Source organism: Tiliqua scincoides, chromosome 1, assembly GCF_035046505.1.
Source record: "Tiliqua scincoides isolate rTilSci1 chromosome 1, rTilSci1.hap2, whole genome shotgun sequence".
NCBI lineage: Eukaryota > Metazoa > Chordata > Lepidosauria > Squamata > Scincidae > Tiliqua > Tiliqua scincoides.
The window spans coordinates 24,843,016-24,867,708 of NC_089821.1; the positions used below are offsets into that span (position 1 = coordinate 24,843,016).

A 24,693-nucleotide genomic window follows, 5' to 3' on the forward strand; every position below is an offset into this window, starting at 1 on the left:
ATCAATCGTGTGGCTCAGTGTGCTTTGACATACATACATACAATACATCTATATTCTAGTATTTATGCCCCATCTTTTGTTAAATGTCTTCAATGTGGCTTACAACATTTTCATAAAACAATAGTACCCAATCTCAAAATAGTAACCAAATAAAACTAACAGATAAAGAAACTAAAATCAGATGAAAACAAGTGCAAACATAGCTTTAAAAACGCATCTGCAGTGGTAAAATCAGTCAATTGTGCCATAAACAACTATATGCCCCCAAAAGCTTAGTAAAGCTACATTGTTTTCACTTGGCACATGAAAGCCACTGGCATAAGTGTCAATCAAGTAACTATAGGGAGACAGTTTCACAAGCAAGTAACCACTCCAGAGAGGGTTCCATCTCTAGAAGCCACCCACCTAACATCAAAAAGTGGGGGCACTCAGAGACCTCCAGTGATTATCTGATCAACTCTGGGTGTGTGCACATATGTGTGTATCTTATCAGTCTATTATGTCTAGGAAGAGGTGTATCCTTATTAGAGGCATAGTCATGGTTCTGTTCTTGCTTCTAAAAATGTCTAGCTCCAGGGTGTACTGTGCCAGCTGGATTGATAGCTGGTGAGATTAGAGTTGGGAGTCATCTGGCCACAGTCAGCAGGCATCAGGCAACAAAGTTGCAAGACAAGGTCAAATTCTCCAGCACCTGGGAGAGCTCCTAGGGACAGCTCCCAAGCAGGATGGCATTTCTACAGTGGCCTTTGAGCTCAAATGAGCATTTTAAAAGCAAAACAGACCTACTGAGTGCCCTTACCTGTGAGTTAGCAGAAACTTAAGGGAGAACCTTGGCTTGGAGTTGTACATTATGGCATTATTAACAGTCACAGGATGTGCCCCATCTTCTCTGCTAGGCCTTAAGGCTTCCAGCTCTCAAACCACTACACCATCCTGGTTCTTTAGACTTCAGATGAAGGCCAACATGGCTGAATGCTCCATCCACACACAAAAATTCCTTTGACATAGGATGCCAAGGAAAGCTAACCAAGTCTTCTCCCTAACTTGCTTATTTTCTAACAGCACAATCCTATGTGTGTCTAGTCATAAATTCAATGGGTCTTTCAGGTACATTTGTACAGAATGACAGCCTAACAGTACAAACCTATGCATGTCTACTCAGAAGTAAAGCTTACTCCCAGGAAATTATGCATAGCATTGCAGCCTATATGTAGGATCTTTTTTTTCCCACAAGGGAGAATTCCATCATGTGACCTCCACCTGTTATCTGAAGTGATTTCAAGTAGCTACATGTTTACAGTCAACTCCAGTTGCTGTTTGTGAGTACAATGTTAGGATCTCTGTCCAAAGCATCTAGAGATGGAAGCATGATACAGAACAGAAGAGGGGGAGTGTACTATATATATATATATATATATATATATATATATATATATATATATATATATATATGCATGAGGGAACAACTGCATTTTCCCAGGTACTAAAAAGCCTTCTGGTTGAAGTGCTTGGAAGATAAGATGTTGTCACAGAAGAACTGCAACCTTGAGGGAAAGTACATGAAATAAATGGGAAACAAATGTCAATTTCACAATAAACTAATTATGTGGCAAATCTCTTGGGAAGGTTGCGTGTGTGGTCTGATTGCTATATCTGAGGGTACAGCAATTTTCAACCAGTGCCATGGCATACTGGTGTGTTCTGAATGCTCTGCAAGTGTGCTGCAGGAATTTGGGGAAGGGTCATTTATTATTAGGGCCATTGGGGGATGTTAGCCCCCAACCAGCACCACAGTGTGCCTTGTCAATTATTGAAAAGTTGATGGTGTCTTGACAATTTTAGCACCATGTCATTGTGCCCTAAGATGAAAAAAGATTGAAAATCACTGTCCTCAGATGACATTAGCCTTAAATTAGCCATCGGATGACAGTAGAGTAAATATGATTCTGAATTTCTACTTTTATTCTGAAGTAAAGTATTTTCTGTACCATTTTACATTTTCCCAGAATGCCCTTTTTTCTGCTTTGGGTTTAGATTCTAACCCCACAACATCTTTACATTATTTTTTTCTATAGGTCATTGTTTCTGTTCCTCAAAGTGCAAAAATTGCCTGGGTTTTTCTCTCTGCATTTTGGAAAGCATGGATAAAATATTGGGGAAAGGGTGTCAAAAAGAATTAAGTTTCTCTTTCTGAAACTGCTAGTGTGGCCTAACAGCCCAATCCTATCCACACTTTCCTGGGAGTAAGCCCCATTGACTCTAATGGGACTTACTTCTGAGTAGACATAAGAACATAAGAACAGTCCCACTGGATCAGGCCATAGCATAGGCCCATCTAGTCCAGCTTCCTGTATCTCACAGCGGCCCACCAAATGCCCCAGGGAGCACACCAGATAACAAGAGACCTCATCCTGGTGCCCTCCCTTGCATCTGGCATTCTGACATAACCCATTTCTAAAATCAGGAGGTTGCGCATACACATCACGGCTTGTACCCCATAATGGATTTTTCCTCCAGAAACTTGTCCAATCCCCTTTTAAAGGCGTCCAGGCTACACGCCATCACCACATCCTGTGGCAAGGAGTTCCACAGACCGACCACACGCTGAGTAAAGAAATATTTTCTTTTGTTCTAACTCTCCCAACACTCAATTTTAGTGGATGTCCCCTGGTTCTGGTGTTATGTGAGATGCATAGGATTGGGCTGCCAGTCAACAGTTTTATTGGACAGCAGCTGCAGAACTGAAGACAACTTATTTGTTTATTCTTCTAAAGTGAAATATGCTGAAAGTGACTTCTCTATTGTAAATATATTTGCCACAGAATCATTTGACCACTTGAATATCTCTCATTTTCTAGAATCAAGTGTCAACAATGATCTAAAACGATATTTTTGTTTCAGTCTATGTTTTCCAGAGACCTTGCTGAATATATCAAGTTTTTGATCCTGGCATCACATATAACAGGTATTTCTTTATAGTATTTGACAGAACCATACATAAAGAAGTGCTTTTATTATTGGAACTTCTTGTTTCACTTCATTTTGCAAACCCTGTTGGGTTACACAACCAGGGGCTGGTTTACTTCAGTGCATTGATTGGGGACTGGAGAAAGGGATCATGAAATGTTACCATAGAATAAGATTCCTGAGGTTATCAATAGTAATCAGATGACTTTCTGAAGAGTACTGTGGTTGGAGTTAATAATGTTTCAAGTGGACTCTGTAGCTTGAATATCAGTTTGACAGATGGATATGAACAGATGTTGACCTCCATGCTCAGAACAGTATCACTTGCTGATTTCTACACATCAGGCTGCTGTTAAAGGTACAAGGACAAGCTAACTTTTTCTAGTAATTTCTCAACACTACTTGGACAGCCCAATCTTAAACAGGGCTGGTGCAGCAGAGCCGCATGGCCTCCACTGTATCCAGCACAGCTTTGGAGCAGGCTAGAGGTCTCCTTGGGGTAAGGAGGTATTTTTCCCCTTATGCTGAATAACCCCAGCCTGCCCTTTGGGACTACTTGGATCTGGACCTGCTGGATAGCAGGCACAAGTCTGAGCAGTCCCATGCAAAGCTGACAGGTCCAAGACAGGGGTTAGGATATGGCAGAGGCCTTCTCCACCAATCCTCCCCCCCCCCCCCGAGCCTGATCTGCCCCCATTCCAACCTCTGCCACCCCGCCTCTCCTCCACCCTGCCGCCACCCAGTGCATTTTTTACCTCCACCAATGGATGATCTGCAGGATGCAGTATCAACTGAGTGGTTCAGGTCTCCCTGCCAGCACTGCTTGTTCTCCAGGTGCTGCAAATGTGTGATACCCTCTGCCGGTGCTGTGCCAGCAGAGAGCTGGGTTTGGATTGAGCTCTGAGTTATATTTTATTTATTTTATTTATTTACAGATTTATACCTCACTTTGTCTCCCAAATGGGCATTCCAAGTGGCAGCTTATGGAAGTTTATGTATTTAATGCAGCATATTATATACTGGGCAGTCATTTAATCAACGGTATTTTATTTCAGTATTAATGTTTTCCTGTTTTCAAAGAGTATAGCAAGGGACTCTGGGCCCAATCCTATCCCATTTTCCATTGCCTTTGCAGCTGTGTCAATGGGGCATGCACTGCACCCTGTGGTGGGGAGGTAATCATAAAGTCCTCTTTAAGATATGGGAACATTTGTTCCCTTACCTTGGGGCTGCATTGTGGCTGCACCAGTGCTAGAAAATTGGATAGGATTGGACCCACTGTAATTAAGGGAATCAACACGTCCAGTTGTACTTAAATTATCTTATTGTTTTAGAGTGATTTGAAGCCTTAACATGGGGGAGGCCCTTTGTTTTTAAACTATTTGCTTTTTCTTTGTAACTTTTTGCAATTTAAATTGCAATACTTTTTTCCCCCAGCAAAGTAAGTCATTTATATTTATCCACTCATGAATTAAGGATTAGTACAAATTATCCTAGAATACTCACTCATGTTGATTGACTAAACATTCTGATGCCACCTGCAAAATAATAAATGGCATCTCCTGCAGTGGTACTGCTAACATCTAAGGCAGGAGACTGCCAGTTTCACACAGCGATAATTGTGATGAGAGGTCAAGCAGAATTTCATTCCATAACATTTTGCCCCCCAAATCATTCCAGTGTTTGATCGTCCTGGAGCATGGACCTGGGCCGATCTCTTTATGGATTCTCCTTTTAAAACAGTTAGGAGTGCCACATTTTTTTTCCTCCTGAATAGCCCTCAACATCATATGAGAAGAGGATGCAATAAGTATCACATTCCCCATGACTTTATTGACATGCTGGGGGAAAATTTCACCTGCTGTACCTTCTGCCTAGAAACACAAATCTGCTTTCAGAAAAAGAAGAAAACATAAAACACCATTTCATCCCATCAGTAAAATTCTTTGCTGGGCTCTTCTAAACTACTGCTTAGCAGCCCAATCCTGAGCTGCCCAGAGGAGCAATGGTGCCAAAATGGCAGCCACTACATCCAATGCATGCTGGACAGCCGCTGCTAGTTCCTTGGGGAAAGGGGACATTCGTCCTCTTCCCTGGGTAAGGAAGGAGACCCCGCAATGCTATTTAGCTGGCGCAAAGCAGCCCCATGTTAGGCTGAGAGGCCTGATGCAGGAGTCTGGATGCCACCTGTCCCCTCTCTCCCCAATCCCTTCCCCTGCTGCCCTCCCCCCACCCCAGAGTGCTCCTTCCGCCTTCTCCATAGCTCTGGGCAGCATGCTAAGGGCCTTTGGCCAGTGCTGACTCAGGGTGGGTTGGAACTGAGCCAACATTGGCCGGGTGGTGAGCATCATAGTTGTGCCTTATGGCACCTTTGCAACACTCAATGCTGGTGGAGGGCTGGTGCTGGGTCGATTGGATCAGGCCCTAAGGGAGGTGAAAAACATCGAGGTTCCTTTATTCTGGGCTCCTGTCCTCACATTCCAGCAAGGACTAGACTGGACTCATAAGTATGTACAAGACAGCACAGAAACTCATGAGAAGGTTCCAGCTAATGTTTTGATGGACCCTGCAGTCCCTCCCTGCAGTGAGGGCAGCCACTGGAAGCCCTTCTCTCTGAGCCATTACCTTTCCTATTTGATATATTGAGGAGCATATTGAAGGCTCCCCTACAGACTGGAATAACTTTGATGGAGCATGAGAGGAATGGCTTTAAAGGATCTTAGGGCCAAAGTGATAGGTCTTGATAAGACAACTTGTGGTTTCTTTCTGAACATGATTTTATAGGCACATACTCATATTTATTAACTGAAGATGTCAAGAGACACATGGAGAAAATAGTTTATTTTTTGTACTAGAGGCTTGCAGACTGAAAATGCTGCTCATTCAAATCTAAATGACTTAGGGCGCAATCCTAACCCCTTATATCAGTGCTTTCCAGCACTGGCACAGCAGTGCCAAAGGGGTATGTGCTGCATCCTGCATTTGGGTGTCACTCACCGAGGCCTCCTCAAAGTAAGGAATTGTCTGTTCCCTTACCTCAGAGCTGCATTGCCCTTAAGTTAATGCTAGAAAGCACTAGCATAAGGGGTTAGGATTGCGCCCTTACTCTCTCTCCCCTCCCTCCCTTTTCCCTTCTCAATTTTAGGCCAATGTTCCCCAGGTTCTCAGGATTTTTTTGCCTGTATACGTCCTTTCTTCAAAGAATGTACAGTTGCTCTTATCCATCAGCCTAATGTGAGATTCTAACCTGTCTGTTCCTCAAATATTAGCTGATCCACACATTGTGTTTTAAGGGCACACACCTGTGATTTCTAAGGATACACAGTGGTGGATCCAGCTTGTGGGGGGGGGGAACCTGGACAACAGCCTTATAGGGGGCTCCCAATGGCATGCCCCCCCCCCAACTTTGGAAAGTGTACACATATGCTGTTACTCACCCCATGATGCCTGCAGCAGATGGACAGGAGTCTTCATGCTGCCACCTGTAGTGGTGGTGAAGGAGGACTTTCACACATATTTGGTGTCTGGTTCCCAAGAAGCTTTCAATGTCCAGGTGATTGGGCAACTGACATGCAAGACTCTTTCACCGCTGTTGCAGCTGTGATGGGTGGCAGCACAAAGGAAGCCTCGCATCCAAAGGAAGGAGTGCTGCTGCCTGACCCCACTCCTTCCTGATAAGCCCCCATTGCAGCCTGGAACCCTGGCTTGCTTACCTGGGACAGTGGGGAGCAAATGTCAGATGCAGACCATCTTCTTTCCTGGCTCAATTCCATTTTACCAGTACAATTCCCCTGTCCTGATGCAGCATTGGGGGAGGGGACATTCAGGAATTGTAAAACAACATACATAGGGCCCAATCCTATCCAACTTTCCAGGGCCCAAATGTTCCCTTGCCTCCAGGTTGCATTGCAGCTGCACCGTGTTGGATAGGATTGGGCCCATAGTCACTGCTTCTGCTGCTACTCTCTCACCATTGATCAGTAAGCACTCTCAGGGGTTCCTGGCTTGAAGGGTAGTGGTAGAGAGCAGCAATGGATCCTTATGGTCTCAGGGGTTGGCTGGACATGGGTATGGCCCCTTAAATTGGGGTCAGCCCTTAGCATGTGCCTCATCTTTGAAGCTACCTTTGAGTATGTAAAATGTAATGGGCAAATAATGCCCAAACCTATCCTCCACAACCAGAGCCAATGCATGAGTGCTACAAAGGTGTTCGCTGCAAGTGGGGGCCACTTCGACAGCCTGCAGGAGATAATTATAAATATTTTCTATGGCAATGAGTCTCCTCACATATGAGTTGGCATCCTTCAGTCTCGGAAGACTATGGTGTCACGCTCTGAATGGTGGTTCTGGAGCAGTGTCCTCTCCAGTGTGCGAAGCCTGGGTAAAGTAGGTATGGAGGATAGGCTGTTACCCATGCAGCAAATCCCCCCTCTCCACGTTGCTGAAATGGTCAAATGGAAAGGCAGAGGCCAATACGGTTGGTTCCAGCGGCGTCGCAGGAGTTGCCAGAACATGACTGTGTTCAGCCATGAACTGCCTCAGGGACTCCGGCTCTGGATTTTGCCTCGAGGTTGTCTCCTGAAGCCTTTTCCATAACTGGATGTAGCCACAAGGCAGTGGAGGTTTGGGATCAGAGTTTTCCTTCTCTCAGATGAGCTGCCTTCCCAGGCTGACGAGCCCCATCTACCCGGTGGCTGTTTAGTCGCCTCTTACGACAAGTACAGCCAAACTGAGGGCCTATTCTTATCCCCAGCCCCCAGGGGAACCCCAGATACCACCTATTTTGGCATAAGTCCAAGGAGAGAAAAAGTGCAGGGAGGTTTGAAATGGAGGGAATAAGATCCAGCATGCACCATTGCTGCTGGATCCACCCTCTCTGGCTTCCTCCTTGCTACCAATTCCCCCTCCCTGTCCAGAAACACTCCTGATCCCCATACTCCCTCTCCCATCCCTCCCACTGCATGAGCCCACAGATATCACCTCATGCCAGCAGATGAAGACCTCACCGCTGGCCTCCACATGCAGCTACCAGTGACTGCATGGCCTTGTTGAGCTCATTTCACACTGTAGCATGAAACACTGTCATATGACTTCTGCCTGGATACTGTTGGTTCTACTGGTAGAATGCGCACTCTGCGGTAGGAGCCAAAGGGACAGGACTGGGTGGTAAGACAATACATATTTGGCCACATGTATACCAGATAGGAACACTAAGAGAGTCAGCTCTCTGTCATGTGTGTGAGTGCAAAATGCAAATCCAGTTTTGCTGCCTCATAACATGTGGAAACCACTATATAAGCATGCGGGTATGAGAGCTAGGGTGGTGTAGTGGTTTGGGAGGTGGACTTAGACCTGGATGAACCAGGTTCAAATCCCCTCTCAGCCATGAAGATTCCTGGGTGACCTTGGGCCAGTCAATTTCTCTCAGCCTCACCTACCTCACAGGGTTGTTGTGAGGACAAGAAAGAGGGGAGGGGCAGCTGTGTATACCACCCTGAGCTCTTTGGAGGAAGGGCGGTATAAAAATGTGAAAAATAAATAAAATAACCACTATATAAACAGTTTAAAATGTATTTTCTTCGATGACTTATTATATTGATGAACAATATAATATATTGATGAACAATATATAATATATAGGTGTTGTAAATATTGATGAACAATATTTGTTTATAAATATCTGATGTCATTTAACAAATATGACAGTCAAATACTTTGAGCAATATGGAAAGCAGAACATGACCATCCTTTCTTGTATAACCAACGGAAAATGGTTTTAAATAATATATTTGTAATATTTATGGATCTTAGACTGAGTTTAATTCAGTGAAAAACTATTATTTAGGATTTATTGGACACAGCAGCATCTTTATAGCAAAGAGTTAATTATAATTCTCTAATTATTAGAATTTTTTCATTATTAATACCAAATGCTGGTATTGTTATACACTGGATGCACCTCTTACACATATGATGTGGTCTTGTTACAAATACTTTTTGTGGGGGAGTTATTGACAGTATTTAATGTTAGATTGCAATAATCACTGATATTTGTTGATACCTATGTACTTTTGAACTATTTACCTGTATCATGGAAGTTTAACAGAGGAACAGCAGAAATGGACTCTTAGGGTCCAATCCTATCCAACTTTCCAGCACTGGGGCAGCTGCAATGCAGCCCCAAGATAAGGGAACAAGTGTTCCCATACTTTAAGGAGGCCTCCAAGACTGCCTCCCCAACACAGGCAGCTGTGCATACCCCATAGGTACAGCAGCACCGGCACTGGAAAATTGGATAGATTGGGCTCACAGTGCCCTCAGGGTAGCTAAAAGAGATAGTATTGGAAAGATAAATGTCCTCATACTATCAGTCAATTGATTGAAGACCATTCAACTTCATTACAGAGGTTCCAGAACTTTCTCTTCTCAAGGCTCCCCAGGCCAATTGTAATTTTTTCACATTGCTCCTGTATTGGAATCGAGGAAGATCTGGGGAGGAGGTAAGATGCTGTGTCAGCAGTGGCCCCTTTAAGGGTAAGGCCTGGGCATTCTGCAGGGAGTGTGCTATACAGCTTTAGCCACTTGAAGGCAATAAGGCCCTCAGGCATAAAAACACCTGATGAAGGGAGTGTTTGGTGGGTAGCAGGAGGAAAGCTTAGGAAGGACAGACTAATGGACTGCTGGGTGAATGGACTTTGGAAACTGCTGGAGATACTGAGATTGGTGTTTGGCTGCTATGCCCAAGACCTGCTGAGGACCAAGGGGCTGCTGTAGTGGTGGGAGGCTGCTGTTAGGAGAGAGGACCTCTGCAGATTGATCAGGCGAGCTACCTGGTGGTGGGGTCTAGCAGGAGTGCAAGGCAGAACTAGAGTCATTGTTGGGTGAAAAAGGGGAGCTAATTAGCTAATAGTGGGCCTAGGTTCTCCAGGTGGAGTTTGAACTGGGAATCTGGCAGAACAGCTCCTCAGTACACTTCCCTTTAAATTATCATGTGGTGCCTTTAAACTATCTTGAGGCACCACAGCCCCCCTATAAGTTTTTTTGTGGTGCTCCAGGGTGCACAGTTTAGGAGCTGTAGCTTTATCAACTTTTGAATGAATGGCTTACAGATAATTGCTATGAATGGATGTATATGTGCACATTTTGAGGCCTTTCCTAGATTTATATGTATAGTGTGTGAAATATGCCCTCATATAGATTGCTCATTCATCTCTGTATTCCCCTTTTGGAAATCAGATATATCTTATTCTTTCTCTGTAATTTTTTATATATGTTTTATAGTGTATCTCAATGCATTATTTTTCTCACTCAAAGAAAAGTTTAAAAAAAAGTTGGGAGACAAGCACAGTAATTACAACAAAGTTCAATCGGACTGACCTTCAAAGACCCTTACAGAATAATCCTAGGCATGCCTCCTCAGAGGTATGCTCCATTGTATTCAATGGGTCTTACTCCCAGGAAAGTGTTCATAGCAGCATTCCTCAAACTGTGGGTCAGGACCCACTCATGAACCAATTTGAGGTGAGTCATAGCACCTAGCTCCACCACCATTGAAAATACAGGGTGCAGAGCTACTGGGCAGGCTGGACTCCTGGTGGGAGAGAGGCATGGCACTTTGTCTTGAATAGGTGGGGAGATAGGATGCTGGAAAGGGGAGAGCGCTGTGGAGAAGGATCCAAGTCTGCATTCTGCTTTGACTTCCAGGTTGGAATCTTTGAATTCTGAGCTATGTAAAATAACAGCATGAGCATGCAGTATGATGGGATTGGGATGTTTGGCTGATCATGGCTTAGGTTTGAAGCTAAATTGATGTCACTTCTGGCCATGACATCTCTTCCAGATGATGACCAGATGCAATGGAGAACAGAGTGCCTATACCTTTAACCATTGTATAGAAGAGGGAATTTTGGCATGTCCTGCTTTTTTAAATCCCTCCAATCTGCTAAAATTCCCTGTTCTATATAGTGGTTAAAGGTATAGGCATTCTGTCCGTCATTGTATCTGGTCACCCTGATCTCTTCCAGGTTAATGACATCATTTCTGGTGGATCCCAACAGATTGTCATTCTACAAAGTGGATCCTGGTTCTAAAATGTTTGAGAACCATTGGTTTATAGGATTTCAGTCCATGCAGTATGCACCGAAAGAAATGGTTGGCAATCTTCAGTCTTGAAAGACTATGAGATAAGCCTACAGCACCCGGTATTCCCAGATGGTCTCCCATCCAAGTACTAACCAGGCCTGACCCTGCTTAGCTTCCAAGATCAGACATGAAATGAATATTAAAGATCCCAAATAGCTCTTACACTTAGAGAAGATTTTTGCACAAATGGGATGTTTTGCAAAGGTAAGGCATGTGCAGCCCAGTCCTAGCTATGTTTTCATAGATATAAGCACTGTATAACTGAAATCAATTAGACTTTTAAATTGTACTTTACTGGCTTTTAGTGGGAATTGCCAACTAACTTTCTTGCATGCAGTTATCAGCACATTTTCTTGAAGTTTGTCTGCTGAAATCAATAGAACTTACTCCTGAGACAGCATGTATCCTGATCCAACAATTGTGTACTTAGAAGTATGTTCACAGAGCTCAATGAGACTTGCTGCTTACAACAACTTACTTTTTACAGCTGTGTCCAATGCAGGTTAGGGAGTAGCTGGAGGTCTCCTTGGGACAGGGGATATATTTCTTCCTTACCCTGGGTAAAGCCCCAGCCACCCACATGAGGCTTCTCAGATCCGTGCCAGCTATATAGTTGGCACAAATCAGGAAACTTGGTGTAATGCCAGGCAGGCCAGGTGGGTGTTTGGATATGCTGGAAGCCTATTCCACCAATCCCGACCCCTCCCAGGCCCAATCTACCTCCTGTTCCACCCCCCCATGCCCCAAATCACCCCCCACCTCCAAAATGCCCTCCTGTCACCCTCTCCCAAGCTGCCTGTGCTAGGTAGGGCTGCTCCTGGATGCATAGCCAGCAAGCAGTTGAGCCAGTGCTACCACTCACTAGTAGTCACAAATGTAGTAGTTACCTTAGGTACAACTCTGAGGTAAGGGAATCTTGAGGAGGCCTTCAAGACTGCCCCCCAACTGCAGGATGCAGCATATGCCCAACTGGCACAGCTATGCCAGTTCTGGAAAGTTGGTTAGGATTGCACCCTAACTTGTACACAGAATTATCAGAGTGTACTTATTGCAGTCAATGGCTATTTGATCCCATCAATGTTTTTTTTTCTCTATATCCATGTATTTTTGTATGTGTGCCTGTATTCAGATAAGATATGCATATGTACCTGACCACTGAGAATAACACTTCATGCATCTGATACAACAAGCTTAAGACCATGAAAGCTTATGCCACCATACATTTGTTAGAATTTAAAATGCCACAAGCATTGTTAAGTCTTCATTTAGGCAGCCCAATCTTAACCTGTACTGAAACAGACAGGCAACAGTGGCCTCCAGGTTAGGAGGCAGCTGGAGGTCACCTTGGGGTAAGGGGATATTTTCCCTGTTACCCCATGTTGATCTCCAGTCACCCCATAGGGCTTCTCAGAACTGCGCAGGCAATTTCACTGGCACAGATCCAAGCAGCCCATGTAAGGCTGCCAGGCCCTGTTGAGTAGGGGTTAGGATTTGGCGTGTGCTGCTGCCATTAATCCCACACCCTCCCATTTAAGGGGTCAAATGGATCTAAGCCAGTGGCTCCCAAACTGGTGGGTTGGGACCCACCAGGGGAACCAGAAGCAGGGCATTCCCCCTTAAGGGGTGTATTGGCAACCTTCAGTCTCGAAAGACTATGGTATCGCGCTCTGAATGGTGGTTCTGGAACAGCGTCTAGTGTGGCTGAAAAGGCCGATTCGGGAGTGACAATCCCTTCCACACCAGGAGCAAGTGCAGTCTGTCCCTGGTCTGTCTCCCTGGCTATGGGCCTTCCTTCTTTGCCTCTTAGCCTCAGACTGTTGGCAAAGTGTCTCTTCAAACTGGGAAAGGCCATGATGCACAGCCTGCCTCCAAGCGGGCCGCTCAGAGGCCAGGGTTTCCCACTTGTTGAGGTCCATCCCTAAGGCCTTCAGATCCCTCTTGCAGATGTCCTTGTATCGCAGCTGTGGTCTACCTGTAGGGCGCTTTCCTTGCACGAGTTCTCCATAGAGGAGATCCTTTGGGATCCGGCCATCATCCATTCTCACAACATGACCAAGCCAATGCAGGCGTCTCTGTTTCAGCAGTGAATACATGCTAGGGATTCCAGCACGTTCCAGGACTGTGTTGTTTGGAACTTTGTCCTGCCAGGTGATGCCGAGGATGCGTCGGAGGCAGCGCATGTGGAAAGCGCTCAGTTTCCTCTCCTGTTGTGAGCGAAGAGTCCATGACTCGCTGCAGTACAGAAGTATACTCAGGACGCAAGCTCTGTAGACCTGGATCTTGGTATGTTCCATCAGCTTCTTGTTGGACCAGACTCTCTTTGTGAGTCTGGAAAACGTGGTAGCTGCTTTACCGATGCGCTTGTTTAGCTCGGTATCGAGAGAAAGAGTGTCGGAGATCGTTGAGCCAAGGTACACAAAGTCATGGACAACCTCCAGTTCATGCTCAGAGATTGTAATGCAGGGAGGTGAGTCCACATCCTGAACCATGACCTGTGTTTTCTTCAGGCTGATTGTCAGTCCAAAATCTTGGCAGGCCTTGCTAAAACGATCCATGAGCTGCTGGAGATCTTTGGCAGAGTGGGTAGTGACAGCTGCATCGTCGGCAAAGAGGAAGTCACGCAGACATTTCAGCTGGACTTTGGATTTTGCTCTCAGTCTGGAGAGGTTGAAGAGCTTTCCTTCTGATCTGGTCCGGAGATAGATGCCTTCAGTTGCAGTTCCAAAGGCCTGCTTCAGCAGGACATCGAAGAAAATCCCAAACAAGGTTGGTGCAAGATCACAGCCCTGCTTCACTCCGCTTCAGATGTCAAAAGGGTCTGATGTGGAGCCATCGAAGACAACAGTGCCCTTCATGTCCTTGTGGAAAGATCTGATGATGTTGAGGAGCCTGGGTGGACATCCGATCTTGGGGAGAATCTTGAAGAGGCCGTCTCTGCTGACCAGGTCGAAAGCCTTTGTGAGATCTATGAAGGCTATAAAGAGTGGCTGTCGTTGATCCCTGCATTTCTCCTGCAGTTGTCTAAGGGAGAATACCATATCAGTGGTGGACCTGTTGGCTCGGAATCCACACTGTGATTCCTGGAGCCTCTTTAGTGCAACTCAGGCAAACAGCTTTCCTACAACGCTAAGGAGAGAGATGCCGCGGTAGTTGTTGCAGTCACCCCTGTCACCTTTGTTCTTGTACAGTGTGATGATGTTTGCATCCCTCATGTCTTGAGGTACTCCACCTTCTCTCCAGCAGAGACAGAGGATTTCATGCAGCTCAGTGACAATGATCTCTTTGCAGCATTTTAGGACTTCAGCAGGGATGCTGTCTTTTAAGGGGTGTACCCTGCAGGGATGGCAGCAACGTGATCCCAAGGATTGCACTGCTGCCAGGGCCAAAGGGATACTTTTTCCTCCTTAGCTGGCAGCAGTGCTGGCCTCTGGGGGTTGTGAGGAGCCCCATGACCCCCTTCATAGGGCTCCCCAAGCCTCCAATTAATTGAAATAAACAATCGGAAACCACTTCCAGTTTTCTGATTGAAAACCAGAAGTTGTTTCAAATCATTTATTTCAGTTAATCTGAGGCTTGGGGAGCCCTGGGAAGGTGTCCATGGGGCTCCCTGCACCCCCTGGAGGCTGGCGCTGCTGCCATGTAAGGAGGAACCTCCTTTGTCCCTGGCAGTGGTGCAATCCTCAGGATCACTTTGTTGCCAAAGCCCCACCACTGCAAGCACTTAGGTAGTTCCCAGCTTCCCCAGGAAGAGTTCAGGAACCACTGATCTAAGCACATTTTAGTATAAGATTGCATATATTTAACCCTACAAGTAAACAAACAAAATGTGTAGATTACCTTTGAAAAGTAAATAGTTACAAACCACTTGTTTAAGTGATTGTGAAATTATTTAGTAAAAATAATTTTTTATGCAGGTATTAAATGCAGGTCTCTTGTTATCTGGTGCGTTCCCTGGGGCATTTGGTGGGCCACTGTGAGATACAGAAAGCTAGACTAGATGGGCCTATGGCCTGATCCAGCGGGGCTCTTATGTTCTTAAATTTTATTTTTACCAAAGCACAGAGCCCCCTTAGGTGTAGGGCCCAATTGGGAACAATTGGTCCAATTGGTTTAAAGCTGGCCCTGCTGCTATCAAGTTATTATCATCCCTTACTCATGATGACTGCATGATAGCTCTGGTTTCCCAATTTAGTAATGAGTTCATCTTGGCTTCTTGCAACATCTATGATGATTACACAAAAGCTATCAACTTGCAAAAACTTATGGTCAAGCATTACTACTGAAGTCCTAGATTACTGTGTTGTTCTTTACTGTAACAGAAACACAATCCAAACATCAGAGCTCAGTACTCATGGTTGCTTCCCAAAATGTGAGACTGGTTTTGCCACTGCTATATCCTAGAGCCCTAAATACAAGGTAGGCTATAGATCAAAGTACTGTATATATGCAAAAGTACATACATCCCTTCTTTTGAGCTGTGTTCTGATTAATAAACAGCTGTGGTCAGACTCAAGGGACTCCAGTTCAACCCTTGGCATTGCCAGGGAGGCTGGGAAAGACTTCTGTTTGAAACTCTGAAGAGCCACTGCCAGATAGCATAGATTTACAGTGTTCATTTGGGGAAATGTTACAGATCTGTTTTTTTTTAACGGGTTACTATGTATATGCTTTTAACAATGATATTTGCTGTGTCTTCCGCCTGGGTAAGTGTATAGGATTGTAGCCTTAGGAATGTTTGGGAAATTTTTTTTAAAACTGATCAGCAACTGCTTGGGAGGGTTTGGAGGTTCTTTATTTTAAATAAATTGTAAACTTTTAAATTACTTATTTGAACTGATTTGATTTTGTCATACGGGGGTATTAAAAATTTTCCTTCTTGATTGTGTCACTTCTGGCCATGACATCATTTCCAGGTTAATAACATCACTTCTGGTGGATCCCAGACAGATTATCATTCTAAAAAGTGGATCCCGGTGCTAAAAAGTTTTGAGAACCACTGGTGCAGAAAGTACTGAACTAGGTGGACCAAAGGTCTGACTCCACAGGAGGCAGCCATGATCACATGGCTGCTCATATCCATAAGCCTGCAAATTATTTGAATGATTTGTGACACTGCATAGGTGAAAGTACTTTCCCTGTTAAGGGTGTGATACTAAGCACATTTACTTGGGAGTAAGCCCTATTGAACATAGTGACACCTCTGAGTAAATATGCACAGAGTTGCATCATATGTATGTTTATGTGTCTCAAAAAGACAAGAATGGGTCTTATGGTACCTTAAAACCTAACTATTGGAGAATGAGATGCCCCTGTGAAGTAGGTTAATATACAAGACATTTATACATCTGTTGCAACAGACTAATAGGTAGACTAATAGGTAGACTGTGGCTACCCTTCTAGATAATTTTTCTCACACAATAAATGTGTAGTTCCAAAGAACTGAAAAATATTTTCTTAACATGATATGCTGCTGGGATGTTGCATTTTCTTTGCACTGCAATATCTTTTACCTTTGAAAATATGACTCTCCCCTGTTTGTGGCTTAAATTGCTTTGTAGAATGCAGTTGCACACTTGGCTCAGAAACCTTGTGGGTGTGTTTTGTGCTATTGTCTACAACTCTGCCGTCCTCTCAACTATTTTATTTTTTACTTTTACACATTTGGCCCACAAAAGCTGCATCATTTTACTTCAAAGGGTTCACAACATGGGGACAGTTTTGAAACATGCAAATACAATCCAGGAAAGAAATGCGCTCTGGGAATGCTAAAAGCATCAGCTAAGGCTCTTTTCTAAAGGGCTGTGTGAAGAGACTGCACTCATCCAGTGTGGTTTTTAAAATCTGTTTTCTTTACACAGTTCCCATATCATATCACAAACTGCTCCTACAATTCCCTGCACTTTCAGAAACCTTTTGAAATGTAGCAGTGGAGCTGCTGTTCAGGAGACAGGTGTGGTCTGGAGGTTCAGCCATTGCTTTAGCTGAAAAAGTCAAGCAGGATCAGCTTGGGTCACCTTGAATGGGTGACCAAAAACTACTGGCTAGAGATGAAGGAATGTGTACAGGCAAGAAATGGATAACATCCTGAAAACCAGCCTGAGGTGTGTTTTGCAGGTGCCTGTGGAAGCTTAGAAAGCACAAGAGCTGTGCAGCCAGGACACCGATTGCACCATGAAAGGAAACATCTGGAGAAATGGAGGTTTCTACTTGTTTCTCTCAGGTAACCACTTTTTTTTAAAAAGGGGGGTTATGGTCAGCTTGCCTACCTTGAGTCTATGAGACTCAAGTCTATGAGAAAGGCAGTAAATAAATATTGTAATGTAATAGTAATAAACTCAGAGAATAGTCCAAAGAACTATTAGTTATTCTGAACTAATGGGGATCTTTAGATTCAAGCCAGTGCCTGGGAAGATCTTTAGGATCCAGGCCCTGTGTGTTACATGGTATAGGTATACATACCATAAATATATAGTGAATGTCCCTGTAAATCTTTTAACTGTCCAATTACTAAGGCTGCAATCCTATATACAGTTACCTGCGAATAAGTCTAATTGAACACATTTGGGATTTACATCTCAGTAAACATGCATAGGACTGTGCTGAAATTTTCAATGATCCAATTGACATGATCAGGACAGAATGTATCTGAAAATGAAAAACAAAACAATACACAACTGCATCTTTCATTGTGATATTAACTACACCTGCCTGAAGGTGCATTCTGCTTGCAAGTTATTGGGCACCATCCATCAAAAACACATCCTGAGTAGCTCCCATTGAAAGCAATGGAATGAGAGCTCAGTCACGATTAATTTACACCCCATTAATTTCCTTCTGTTAGATTGCACCCAGTGTGTTCAGGAGAGAAGTTTGAACAAATAACAAGTTCTACCACATTGTTAAAAAGCATATATTCAAAATATACCAGTACTATAGAACCCATTTAAAATTCAATTTCTTGAATTGGGAGTTACAGAAACATTCTCCATTATTTCTTCATAATTCTCAGTGCTTCTCAAATTGTGGGTCAGGACCCACTAGGTGGGTTGAGTCAATTTCATTCAATATTTTATTTTTAATATATTAGACTTTATGCTGCCATAGTATGTGACTATAGTTGGGGAAATGTTGCAGATCTGTACTTTTAACAGGGTACTATGTATATGCTTTTAACGATGTTAGTCAATGGGACTTACTCCTGGGTAAGTGTGGATAGGTTTGAAGCCTAGGATTATTAAAAATTTTCCTGCCTGATGATGTCACTTCTGGTCATGACATCACTTCTGATGGGTCCTGACAGATTCTTATTCTAAAAAAAGGTGCTAAAAGTTTGAGAACCACTGGATATAATATAAAAAGTTTATTTAGCATATCACTTTGCATATGGAATGTACCTTCAAGTTTTAGCTTTCTGTTAATTTATGAAGCATTTTTTCATTCATCTGAAGGGCAGATTTAGTATTGTGGAATCAATGAATAGAAATGGTGCTACTAACTGCAAGAACAGCTTAACAACCCAATCCTATGCATGTCTACTCAGAAGTAAGTCCCATTATAATTAATGGGGCTTACTTCCAGGAAAGTGTGGATAGGATTGGGCTGTAAAATGTTTAAGGCTGCAATCCTATCCACACTTTCCTGGGAGTAAGCTCCATTGACTATAATGGGACTTCTGAGTAACCAGGCACAGGATTGGGCTCTGAAGCAGTATAAGGAAGAGAAAAAAAACATGCAAATGAAGGAAAAGAAAATGTCATGCACTTCATGTATCGGTAAGTATGTATCGTATTGTAAAATGTGTGTATGAATTCTGGGTAGGACACACTCCACAGGCACAGTTGTAGCTGGGATACAGTTATTATTAGTATCTTTGCTTAGGAACTCTAGCAAAGTGGCTTGTATTGATTGAAAAGACGATGATGTGCCTCTCCTCTGAGTCAATTCACACACCACTATCCTAAGTCACGTTGACTCAGTAGTAAATCCCATCCGTTTCAGTGGGATGTGCTTCCAAGGAAGAGGGGCTACAATGGAAGGCTTGCAGTGTAAATAAGGCTCTTTGCATTGTGAGGATCTGGCATGTACAGTTATTTTATTTGTGTATCCCCCGCGCCTGCAGCCCTTGCTGCCCTGTTGCATCAACTTCCTGCGCAAAGCTCCTCTCTTCGGGATGATGATGATTCTCTCTCTCTCTCTCTCTCTCTCACACACACACACACCACACACACACCCCTTTCCCGTCCTTCGGTATGTCCGCTTCCTGTGCAAAAATCCCGTACGTTCGGTTTAAGGATGCTTGTGTGTGCCGCTGCTTTGGTGCATCAACTTCCTGTGCACAAAAAACCCATGCATTGGGGGCGACCATTCCTGTTTTTTACTCTTACTCTTGGTGCATCAACTTCCTGTACAAACCCCCCTTTGCATTGGGGGAGGATGATCATTCATGTTTGTTTGTTTTTTTTACTCCTGCCCTTGGTGCATCAACTTCTTTGCAAAACCCCCTTTGAATTGGGAGAGGCGATTAATTTTTTTACTCCTGCCTTTGGTGCATCAACTTCCTGTACAAAACCCTCTTTGCATGGGGGGGGGAATCATTCCTGTTTTTCACTCCTGCCCTTGGTGCATCAACTTCCTGCGCAAAAAAAGCCCCTTTGTATGGGGGGGATCAATCATGTTTTTTTCCACTCCTGCCATTGGTGCATCAACTTCCTGTACAAAAATGCCTTATGCATTGGCCCTTGCATGGGGGGGGCGGGGGCGCGCGATCATTTACTTTTTTTACCCCTGCCCTTGGTGCATCAACTTCCTGTGCAGAATCTTTTTTTTTTTTTTTTTTGGCAAATCGGAGAAGTGGGGGTTGTTTGTGAGACTATGTACTGTATTTTTAAAAAGTATTTTTTGCAAATATAACTATTACTACAAAAAAATACTATTTTATGCAAAAAAACCCAATTACTACAAAATTTCTATTTTTGTAGTATATATTTGTAGTATTTTGTATTTTTGTAGTATATGTAAGTATACTTTTTATAACATATTCTTATATATATAGTGTACTTATACATATATAGTATATGTATGCGTGCTATATAAACAGTGTATATATAAGTATACTATATATAAATACTTTATTAAAGTATACATACTACAAAAAGTACAAAATACTACATATATATATGTAAGTATACTATATATATATAGAATACTTAAGAACAGCCCCACTGGTTCAGACCATAGGCCCATCTAGTCCAGTTTGCTGTATCTCACAGTACTTATATATACACTATGTATACAGCATACATAGATATACTACGTATATGCGTATACTACATATGTAAGAATACTTGACAAAAAAAAGTATATTTATATATACTACAAAAATACAAAATACCACATATACATAGTATACATATAGATACACTATATATGTATACCGTCTATGGAAGAATACTTTATTTAAAAGGGTAATTTTTTGCAAATTCTTTACAGAAAGTCCTCTTTGCAACTGCCCTGGAGCAGGAGGTCCTCTGCATGGAGCGGGCTGCTCCTCGCAAGGGCCTGGCAGCGCTTCCAGGGAGGGCTGCAGCCTGCGCAGGGGCCCTGGGGCACGGCTTCCTCGGCACTGGGCGCGTGGGGAGGATGCTGGCCGGGGGCGCGGGGCACGCGCCTTGCGCTGGGGCAGAGGCCGGCGCCTCCTCCGCCCTCCCCGCTGCCCGGCGCCGAGCCCCTCCCCCCTGCTCTGCTGCTGCTGCTGCTGCTCCACCAGAGTTTGCTGCCCTACTTCACTCTACTTTAGTTTCACTCACTTTACATCCGGGCTTTTTCCCTAGGCAATGGGGCCGCAGCACAGCCCGTTCCTTAGGCAAAGGGAAATAAATTCGCCGCACCGACACATCAAGTAGTCCCTCAGGAGGAGCCGTGAGGCGGCCCTCCGCCCGCTTCCCGAGCAGGCCGCCGCCCCCTCCGCCCTAGGGTGCGGGCGGGGAGGCCGGGGGCGCGCGGGCGAGGGGGCGCCCCGGCTCCACCCCTCCCCCGCCCCCCGCCGCCGTGTGTGAGGGGAGAGCGGCGTCGGGGGCGCGCGGCGCGGGGGCGCGCGCCGAGGCAGGCCGAGGCGAGGAGGGAGCCGGTGGCGGAGGGATCCCAGCGAGCGGTGCTGCGGCCGGGCCGGGTGAATGGGATTGAAGAAGAGTTCAGCTTCTCGCTTGTTTTTGTGTCACAGTTTGCCGTCCTCCCGCGTCCGCGCCCGCGCCCCGCCGCCCCCCCCGCCGCACCAGCAGCCCCCCCGGGACGGCGGCGGCGCCCCCCGCCAGGCGCGAGCCCGCAGCAGCGGCGCAGCAGCAGCCTCCGCCGCCAGCAGCCTCCGCTCCCCGCGCAGCCTGAAGAAAGTGAGAGGAGCGGGAGGGGGCGCCGCGCCGCCGCTCCCCATGAAGAGGAGCCCCCCGCCGGGAGAGGGCCTGCCAGGGGGACCCCCGCCGGCCGGCAGCACCGCCTCCACCAGCAGGGTGCAGTATCCCGCCTCTGATCCCCCCTCCTCCTGGTCCTCACTTCTGCCCCTCTGAGCAGTTCCTCCTCCCTCCTCTGAGTAGTCCACTACTCTGAGTAGTCTCTCTTCACCTCCCCCTGAATAGTCCATTCCTCTTAGTTGTCCCTCCTTACCTCCCCCTGAGTAGTCCACTCCTCTGAGCAGTCCCTCTTCACCTCCCCCTGAGTAGTCCACTCCTCTGAGCAGTCCCTCTTCACCTCCCCCTGAGTAGCCCACCCCCCTGAGTAAGTCCCTCTTCACCTCCCCCTGAGTAGCCCACCCCCCTGAGTAAGTCCCTCTTCACCCCATGAGTAGCCCACCCCTCTTCTGCCCCCTTCTCCCCCTATCTGAGTAAGTCCCTCTTCTCCACCCCCCTCCCACCACCATCAGGATGTAGTAGTATCCCACTTTTTGGATTCTCCTCCTCTCTCTCGTCACCTCCCTATCTTCTCTTTCTCTTCCCCTCTCTTGACCTTTACTTCTCCCCCGCTTCTGAGCTGTCCCTCTTCTCCACCACCGCCACCACCAGAGTGTAGTAGTATCCCACCTTTTGGATTCTCTCTCCCACCACCTTCTTGTCTTCTTTCTCTTCCCCTCTCTTGATTTTTACTTCTCCCTCTCCTTCTGAGTAAGGCCCTCTTCTCTTTCTTGATCTTTACTTATCCCCTTTCTACTTCTGAGTAGTCCCTCTTCTCCAAGTCCCCCCAATACCACCAGCAGGATAGTAGTATCCCACCTTTTGGATTCTCTTCTCCTCTCCCACCACCTCCCTGTCTTCTTTCTCTTCTTCTTTCTTAATGTTTACTTCTCCCCCCCCCTTCTGAGTAGTCCCTCTTCTCCAGCCAATACCACCACCAGCAGGGTGTAGTAGTATCTCACCTTTTTAATTCTCCCCTCCTCTCTCACCTCCCTGATCTCTCTTTTTCTCTTCCCCTCTCTTGATCTTTATTTCTTCCCCCCTTCTGAGTAGTCCCTCTTCTCCACCATCAGGGTGTAGTATCTTAGATTCTTCCCTCCTCTCCCACCACCTCCTTGTCTTCTCTTTCTCTTCACCCTCTCTCCTCCCTCCCTTCTGAGTAGTCCCTCTTCTCCACCCCCCCCCCCGCAGCAGCAGGGTGTAGTATCCCATCTTTTGGATTCTCTCCTCCTCTCCCTGTTTTCTCTTCATTCTTTGCTTCTCTGTTGATCTTTTCTTCTGCCCCCCTTTCTGAGTAGTCTCTCTTCTCCACCCCCATCACCCTCCCCTGCTCTGCCTGACTTATTGGAGGAAGCTAGAGAAGGATGGATTGTTGGGGGGTGGTGGTGGGGGGAGGCAGGCACCATCCACCATGTAAGACTCCTGAGCCAACTAGGGAGAGGAGGAAGCAGCAACAACTTCAGTTTCATTCTCCTCTTCCCTTTCTCCCATCTGTATGTTTATAGCCTAGAGATGCTGGAAAGGGAGGCATGTCCTTTCTCTTTCACCTGTAAGGATTGAAGTAAGTTTCTGAGAGAGGAGGGGGGGTGGAGTGGGAGGGAGTATGTGACACATTGGAGGGGGGGCGGCGAGAGGGATGACACATTTGCAAAGAGGGGAGGGGAGAGGAAGAGATTTCTCTCCTATCTTCTGGCTTTACTCAGGATTATTATTATTATTTCCAGGCCTTTTTTTTTCTCTTGGGTTGATTTTTTTCTCCTGTGATGCTGCTGGGGAAGTTTTATTATCTTGGAAATGATGCTGCTTTGATGATTGAGGTTTTGTAGTAAAGCTGCCGCGGTGGTGGCATCAGTCCCCCCCTTTTTTTCTTCTTCCCGTTGCCTTTAATTTGTCTTGGTGGCCCGAGTAGTGCTGGGAAAATTCCTGTTTCTTCAGTAACTTGTTATTCTGAAGTCTCTCTTCTTGCTCCCCTCACCCTTTCTGCACAGATACAGAAAGCTTGGTGCAAGGACACCTTTGGGATTTCACACTCCTACTCTGACACATGTTTGCAGTGACTGGAGATGTGTACCTTCTCTCTGCTCCCCCCTTTTTATTTCTATGTGTGTTATGTAGGAGGAGTGGGGTTTTATGTGGGACTGCCATTTGGTCTAGTCCTGTTGTGCATGCGGATCTCGTTACTTTTCCTCTGTTTGCTTCTTTGTTATTCTGAGCCTTAACTAGAGATGGAATTTTTTCCCCCTTGACCACGCTTGCAGTATTGTTGATGCCTCCAGGATTTTGCACTGTTGGACTTTGTTGTTGCTCTTGTTGATCCAATTCATATTCATCTGCAACATCATTCACACCAAGTGGATTTGCAGTGTTTAAGATGAAAATATGCATTTTTATGAATTACTTTTTGGTTATTGGAGTGGGGTGAGGGACCTTGCAGGTGGCAAGGTGGTTCTATATGTGTGATAAAGCCATTGCATTTAAATTATGTACTGAAATAGTCTTTGTGTTTAGCTGTCAAATTACGCTGTGCAGACTTACTTGAAAAAAAGATCTGGTAAAATCAGTGGGACTTACTCCAAGTATATGCAGTAGGACCAGGATGTTACATTTCTTCATGTTGGTTGTTGTATGTAATGAACTTTTTTGAATGATTTGTAAAGTCATAGATCAAATTTTTTAAATCTGTATTTGTTCAAGCTAGTACTTGACCATTAATTCTGCCTCAGTGACAGGGTTCTTTGCATATCTTCAATAGGAATATAACTTTTATGAAAGTTGTGTGTAAGGTTTCTGTGTTCAGAATGTTGTCCTAAGGTAGGTCAGTTCTAACACAGCAATATTAGCAGAGCAATATATTTCTTCACTGGTTAATATTAGGCTTGAAATTAGTACACTTGATCATGTTAATCGCAGCAAGACACTTATGATGCTTGTGGAGAAGGAGCTGTTCATCATGCAGAAATAATACAACTGCACTGTAAAATCTTGAAAAAAAAGTAATAGAGAGATCTTGAAAGTGTTCTGATGACAATGCCCTTTTCTAAATTCCTATCTGTTACTAATGGAATATCATAGACTATGATTTTAACACATGTGATGTGCAGTCATAACCTCATTTACTAAGAAGAAAATTCCAGTGCATTTAGTG

General features: G+C 45.0%; 1 protein-coding gene across 4 annotated transcripts in view; it reads left to right on the forward strand.

Moving 5' to 3' along the window:
• The first annotated feature begins 21,387 nt into the window (after window positions 1-21,387).
• PHF21A (PHD finger protein 21A) overlaps window positions 21,388-24,693 on the forward strand; it is a 162,283-nt gene continuing 158,977 nt past the window's right edge. The window contains exon 1 of one of the 4 annotated variants that reach the window (XM_066630440.1): window positions 21,388-21,611. The gene's annotated coding sequence lies outside the window, so the exon portion shown is untranslated. The remainder of the gene's footprint in view (window positions 21,612-24,693) is intronic. The other 3 variants (XM_066630419.1, XM_066630433.1, XM_066630412.1) reach the window with 3 other exon arrangements.